The 7677-nt window shown below is 33.6% G+C and overlaps 1 long non-coding RNA gene across 1 annotated transcript; it reads left to right on the top strand.

The window, feature by feature from the left end:
• The first annotated feature begins 920 nt into the window (after positions 1–920).
• LOC114370037 lies at positions 921–6187 on the top strand. Its single transcript, XR_003657754.1, has 4 exons — positions 921–1206; positions 1369–1780; positions 3282–3870; positions 4601–6187. It is a non-coding gene; the product is annotated as an uncharacterized LOC114370037 (long non-coding RNA).
• Positions 6188–7677: the final 1490 nt, after the last annotated feature.

Genomic DNA, 7677 nt, shown 5'->3' with positions numbered 1-7677 from the left:
TCAAGAAAGAATTAATCTCTATAGATGACATAGACACAAAATTCATGATTGTTGATCCATTAACAAAAGGATTGTTAGCTAAAGTGTTTCAGAATCATGTAATTGATATAGGTCTTACTAGTTAATAATAATATTTGTCTTCTTTTATATGGCATGGTGTGCATTAAGCTATTCATGAAAGGATTCAGATTGAATCAATAAAGTTAGGATCCTATATTTCACTAAGAAAAGGTTACATATTGTAATTCATGAAAGGAAATATTTAATCTAAAATATAACCGTCATGATTCATGTAAAATTAATTTTTAGTGACAATATTAAATTTAAGTTAAGTTATGATCATATTTGTTTATCAAAATAAAGATTATATTATATACGTCAAGTGGGAGAATGTTAGCATATAACTATTATGTAGCTCATAAATAGAATTGAAGTAGTTATTACAAGATTTTTATCTTGTATTATTGACTTTAGATAGAGGAGTCAAATAATAAAATAACAATTATATTTATTTATATATATATATATATATATATATATATATATATATATATATATATATATATATATATATATATATATATAAACAAATAAAGAAAATTGAGTACAAGAAGTACTACTCGACCCAATAAGTATTTGTATATGATAATGTATCCATTCCCCGTGATGTATAATAGTTGTAATGTTCTTTGTAATAGAACCAACGGATAGGCAAAATAAATAAAAAATCCCAAAACGAAAAAATGATCGTGGTTTGCTGTACAGTAGTTGTTTCTATCAGTTGTTGTTTTACTTAATTTGATAATCATTAATTCAGGCACGCACATTACCCGAAACTGCACGTTCCAACCCACTTAATAAATACTACATTAAACTGAATTGCCATTTTGTGCACGAGAAACTTCGATTTGGACTGTAGCATCTTACTTCATATTCGGTTCTCTACCTTGATTCTATATATTCCGGCCCAGGATTGATAAACCAATCTCCATTTGCTAGCTGTCAGCTAGCTACATTCATGTTTGCCTAGTGGTGGTGTTTGCATGGTTGCAGTTTATAGTTGATAAGAGATTTTTTTATCAAAAATATGAATCCAAGTTTGAAGAAGGGGGAGTCCTCCACACAACAGGAGAATTTTTTCAATCACATTGTTTGAGTTCTTAGAATATGGCGTGTTTGGATTTTTGGGGTTAATGAGTTCAGGAAGTAATAATTCCCCTGTATAGGCCTATTTTGTACCTTTTTCTATATCTATTATAAGGCTATTACTTTCTGTACCTTCCAAGTTGTTTCCTGTACCTTCTTTATGGCTTCTTGGTTAATCTGAAACGTGAAATTACACTAATGCACCCTTTTTTTGGCTTCCAGAATGAGCAATACGGAAAGGTAAAAAAGATTCCGGAAAGGATGCAAGAAGCAACTTGGAGTGCAGGAAGTACAGCCCTTAAAGCCAGACCTTATTGGGTCTTAAAGGAAGAAATGCCCATAACCATTGATGAACAAGGTTCATATTGGGTGGTTGATGCTGAATTGCTGACTTGAATACTTGTTCAAGGATATGGCCAATAAAGATTACATGTTCTGGTGACTTTCTAAGGTGGTCTGCGCCAATTCAATGAACTCGACCGAGTCACCCGTTTAATGTAACTCGGCGCTATTTAAAACTCGAGTGCATAACTGTATCAAGTGTGCTTTGTTTTCTTCGTTCCCTCTTCTGAGTCTCATATTCTCTAATTGCCTGCGAATGAATTCACCCCTTGAAGCCCCTCTTCGCAATTAGGTACTCATTTTATCTCTTCTTCCCTTTAACTTAAATTTTGTAACACGTATATATGTGCAAATCATCTCGAAATATCGCCACTCATTTTCTTGTATACACATACACTAAAGCTAACAAATGTTCATCCATCTTTTTTATCAATCATCAATCGTCTAGTTCAATGTGTGTCTATGTGCGACTGTATGTGTGTATAATAATGCTAATGATATCATAATTCATAAGATACCGAGAAAGAACCTTTTAAATTATTTTGGTTGTGACTTGTGATCTCATGTGGACTTGTGCTCAATATATGTATCATCATACTCATAATTCATAGGATACCGAGAAAGAACCTTTTAAATTATTTTGGTTGTGACTTGTGATCTCATGTGGGGTTGCTCAATATATGTATCATCATACTTTTTATTTTCTGGTTTCCTTGATTTCATTTAATTTTCCTTAGTTATATACGTCTGAGAGTCTGTTTGTTGTATAGTTAATTATTTAATCTCCTTGCACGCTCTCTCGGCTTTGATTATGAACTTACATTACATATGTAAGAGGATATGGGGTTTGTAATCTTATAGTTGGTTGGTAATCAAAATTCTTCGGGTTCATGTCATTTTTTCACAAAGGGTATTTTTTCCCCCTGCTAAGATCGCATACACATGATGGTTGGTTATCATATTCTGAAGCTGTGTCAACCTGTGAATAATCTTGTATTCGAGAAGGAGTAGGATAGGCAAATTGAATTTGCTTTTCCAGCAAATACAAGTGATAGGGTTTTATGAGTGCTTTTGGTAGCCAATAAATGGTTTTAATTTTAGCTAGGTTCTAATTGCCTTGGCGCAGAAATTACTGATCACTGGATTTTATTTTTTTTTGATAGGCAATTACTGATCATGAATAATTCCTAAATTCTGATCAATGAAAAATTGTTTCCCAAAAGTTGCTTCTTTATTACTTGTATTCTAATCATGTGCTGTACCTGAATGATTAAGGTTGTTTTATTGAAATTTACTCCTTTCACACTCTCATCTCTCACTTGATATGCTTACTATTTATATTCAAATTTCCACACTTTACTAGTTTCAACTCTTTCTGTACAGTAATAAAATCCTGATCTTGTATGCTGCCTTTCAAATCTGCCAGTGTGTTGTTAGAGGTTTTTTATTTCTTAATACTCGAAAAGCAGTGCATATAGTTGATGGATATTGTTTTGAGTTTTAAGAAAAGGTGTTGTCTAATATTTTATTAGATAGCTAAATATGCATACATATATGGGGTTGAAAATTTAAAAAAGCAAACGAAGGGATTAAATAGTTTCAATACATGCATACTACTGAGAATCAAATCTGAATTCCTTCAATAAGTATGATGCCTTGCAAAAATGCCGGCAAGGAAAGTTTGAAATGGCCGGTGTGTGACTAATGGAACTCCCTGTCCATGTTCTAACTCATTTGTGAAGCATGTTCTTGAGCATGTTATCTAATCTACATTTTCTTTTTATTATTTGTAGTGTTGATTGAGTTTTAGCTACAAGTTTACCAGCCTATGCTGCTAGGGAGATGAAATCAATTGGCAAGGATTATGACAAAATTATGGAGCATGCATCTAATCGGAAGCTAATTCCTCCAAGTTCTCCTGATAAAAGCAACATAGCTGGAGCCCCAAAGTCAAATCCTCGAATTGGTTTTGAATACGAGGTGGAAGTTCCTTCCATGATAAAAGAATCAAAACGGCTTACACTTCTAATGAATCCTGCTGATTCAGAACTTGTACATAAAGAAGTGGAGGATAATGTAGCTACTTTGAATAACTCATGGAGTGATACTGATGGAAAAAGTTTTCTCCTTGGTTTGTTTATCTTTTTGGGAAGAATTTTGTGCAGATAAAAAGATTTTTAGAGAACAAAGGGATGGAGGAAATACTGTCATTTTACTATGGGAAGTTTTATAAGTCTGATGAATATCGTAGATGGTCAGACTGCATGAAAATTAAAGGGAGAAAATGTATAACAGGACACACTTTTTCTGGTCGGAAGCAATGTGAACTTTGTCTCGCTTAACTCTCCATGTCTCTGAAGAATTTAAAGATGTTTTGAACAGGTATTCAACCTTGCTTTCTCTAAGAGTCCCCTGTCTTCAGTGTTGTTTATGAACTACAATATGTATGTTTCAGCTACCTGATTATTAGCTTAGCTTATGTACATGCATTCTATGATGCCATATTCTTGTATTCTCCTGTATTAATTTTCTGGTTTAGTCTTTTGTAAATTGCCAGGTGGATTTATTCCCTTACAATTTTAAAGAAAGCCTTCATTTGATGCCGTTCTTGGTGTTGTGTTTTTTTTTTTCTTTTTTTACTGAATAATAAATTTGTTAAGGATAATCTGGTTTATACTGTACATGTGTGTGTGCACTTACATGTATTGACCATTTAGAATAGAAGCCATCAGCAATAAGGGCCTTACTTAGTGGCAGCAGTACTTGTTCATTAGATAGGCTTTACAAAAGAACTCTATATAATGGGATATCCTGACATAGTTCTGGCTGCAGTACTTGTCCTAATGTATGTGTGTGCGCGCTCACATGTGTATGACATGATCAGGAAGAACATCAGTTTTTAACCTCATCATCATATGTATGCATTAGGCATCAAATCGGTTCTTTTAATATGGGTTATCTAGTTTGCATTTCCCTAATCTGATTAATCATTATTACTTAAAAACTTCACTAAGTTACCAAGGATTTTATTACTTATTTACTTATTATTTAGATCTTTATTGTCAATGAAATCTTATTCCCTTCAGTCCTCCTCACTTTTCTCATTAATCAGGTTTCCAAGTCATATTAGAAGGTGAGACTTTCTCTAGAAGAATATGTCTCTTCTTTGAAGTCTAGTGTTGGACTTGGTGTTCTTGTGGAAGCTGTAGGCATTGGTAAGGGGAAGGAAGACCTTAAGCTTGCAGTAGAAGAAACTAAAGTTGGTGGCTGCAATGAGGAAGAGGCAGAGAAGGGATCCTACAAGGTTCATGACAAACTAGAAGAGATATATCCTGATGACGAACAGGTTAACGATGCTGTCATCGAAATCCTTGAAAAAAGGTCAGGTCGGCCCTCCCAATTAGCAATGAATTTAGAGGCCAATCTGAATCAACCAACAACTAATGAAGAACTGAAGCAAGCTCTGAGCAAATTTCGAAGTTTGGCTTATGAAGAAAGCTTCAAGACTTGTTTCGACAGGCCGAATTACAAGAAAGAATTGGCAGAAGCAATTGATGAGCTCATAAAGTTCAAGGATACGATGATCGAGGAAGATAAACATGATCTGGACGCATTCATAGAGATTTTTGACCAAGCATATCCTCTCAGTAAGTAGAAACGTAAGTGCAGAGAGGTGCTTGAGAAGATCGAAAATGATACTAAGGATGACAGATCCAAACTTGAATCCTTGAAAATGAAGACAATTGATCTGAAATCCAAATATGTCAAGCTCAAGCCGTCTCTTGCAAATTTAGAGAAAGAAGAGAAGGATTTAGAAGAACAACTAAAAACAATTCAGGATAAGCTTGTGACTGTTCGAAAGCAAAAAGATGAAACTATTGCAGCTAAAGCAAAAGTGATCAAAACTCAGGAAGAAACTCTTGCAGCTGCGAAAATTATTGCTGCACCTTTAGTAGAACAATTACAGAAAGAGATCTCTCCAAGAAAATCAGGCCTAGTTATTTGCAGACCCCAAAGTTTTGATCAAGAAGCACAACAAAATGAGACTTGTCTACCTGCCTTGAACATTTTTGCTTGAGCAAATTACACTCGCATCCCCTGAGGGCTAGCGCTTATTACACTCAACCTCACTCCTTTTTTTTTTTATCATATACAAGACTCCATTGTATTTTTACCATCCATTACACTGTGCCCCCTAACCCACTAACACTATCAACCTTAACAAGAACTAGACATGTGATTTGTAGCGGGTGCCAAGTTAGGTGACTGTACATGACATGCAACGAGAGCACCAGTCGAGGGTGAGGTCGCTGCGGCACTGGAAGAGGCTGTAGATGGTGTCGGAGGAGGCGAGGACGGTGAATTTGTTGTGGTTGTGGTTGGCAAAGGCGACAGAGTTGACGAGGGATGTGAGGAGCGAGTTGACGGTGTTTTCGTAGGTGAAATCAGCGTGAACTAGGACTGCAAGTAGACTTGCACGAGAGTGATAGGGATTCTTAAGACATTTCACAAAAATCAATAGGTTCAGGAGAGACAAAAAAAATGTGATTTTACCAAAAGTGTGTAGGTGAAATAAACCCTAACATAAGGGGGTGAGTGTAATTTGTTCTTTTTTCTTTGATTATTATTTCCAGCTCTTTAGAATGCTTTGAACAGGATTCATACCTTTGCTAATTGAGTGGTATGTTTACTTCCATAATGGTTGGTTTATATTGCTTTAAATATTTTCTGTTTATTGATGCAATTCAAATTTCAAAGTTTACTTGGTGAATCGAGCAGGCCTTATTAGAATAAACCGTTTTGATTTCATACGGTCCCTCCCAATTTGATGACCACTTTCCATGTATTCTCGATTTTTTATCAATGGGCAAAATTACTTTCCAAACTAAGTCTTCAACCTTAAAATTCTTCAATTTCATGCTTCTATTAAAAAATCGAGAAATTATTTCTTTCTATCGAACAATATTTTCCAACGTGACCAATCTTTCTTCGTCTAAGTTATTTAATTTGTCAAACATTAAGTCCCAATCATCCGACGACTCATTTTGTCTTTGTTCTAGAATAGTTTGTAAGTTAATTTCAATTGACAACACTGCTTCATGACCATACACCAATCTAAAAGGAGTAACTCATGTAGCACCTTAAGGGGAATTTCGACAAGTCCATAAGATTTGATTTAACGTTTCATGCCAATTTTTGGGTTTTTAACCAATATGTGTTTTAATAAGACTTATCAAAATCTTCTTTATAAAAAAGGACTTATCAAAATCTTGTTTATAGCCCCGCCTTGTTCATTAATTTGGCCATAATAAGGAGTTAAAGTGAGTAACTTGATATTTTTATACTTGACATTTTTTTAAGAGAAATTTTGAGACTTGACATGCTGAAACATTTTTTGACTAGTAAAAATAGTTTTTTGATCAGTAGTAATAGTCTCATGACTGCCAAATTGAAAAAACAACTTGGTATTTAATAAAATAAATGACATGGCGTCCATGGCATTCTAGCAATGAGTTACGCTAACCAAAAGTTTTAATTCCATTATTTTAATCATTTAATAGGATTTCAAGACTAAAAAACAAATTTTTAAAAAGTTTCGGAATATCAATCGATAAAATTTTTGTATAGGAATTAAAAATCATACCAGAAAAAGTTAAAAGACATTAGTCAAACTTTTGTTCAGAATTAAAAATTGAATTTAAAAAAAATTGAAACAAAAATTTAGTTAATCCAAATTTAAAAAACAACTTAAAATGATAGCATTAACCTATATTTTGAGACCAAAATATCAATAGTGATTTAGATGAAAATTTTAGAGACTTATTTTTTAAAAAATTAATTTTAAAGACCAATATAACAATGTGTTACACATTTAGGGAATGATGGTTAACTCGTTTTTAAATCTTGAGATTTAAAATAAAAATTAAGCTAAAACTCAATTACTCTTAAAACTTTTTTTTAACAAACTCATTATTAATTTCTTTTAAAAATCATGTCAACCCAAATTGTCATTTTTCAAGAAGAATAGAGCCAAGGATTATCTTGTTCCTTTTGTTCTCACGACTTTCAAATTTGGTCAAATCAGCGCCAATTAGATGAACTCGGCCGAGTCACTCGTTTAACGTAACTTGGCGCGTTTAAAAACTCGAGTGGAGTGTGTTTAACATTATGCTTTATTTTCTTTGTTTT

The sequence above is a fragment of the Glycine soja genome, chromosome 10 (assembly GCF_004193775.1).
Source record: "Glycine soja cultivar W05 chromosome 10, ASM419377v2, whole genome shotgun sequence".
Lineage (NCBI taxonomy): Eukaryota > Viridiplantae > Streptophyta > Magnoliopsida > Fabales > Fabaceae > Glycine > Glycine soja.
The sequence above is the reverse complement of the archived record's forward strand: the minus strand, read 5'-3'. Positions and strand labels throughout refer to the sequence as shown.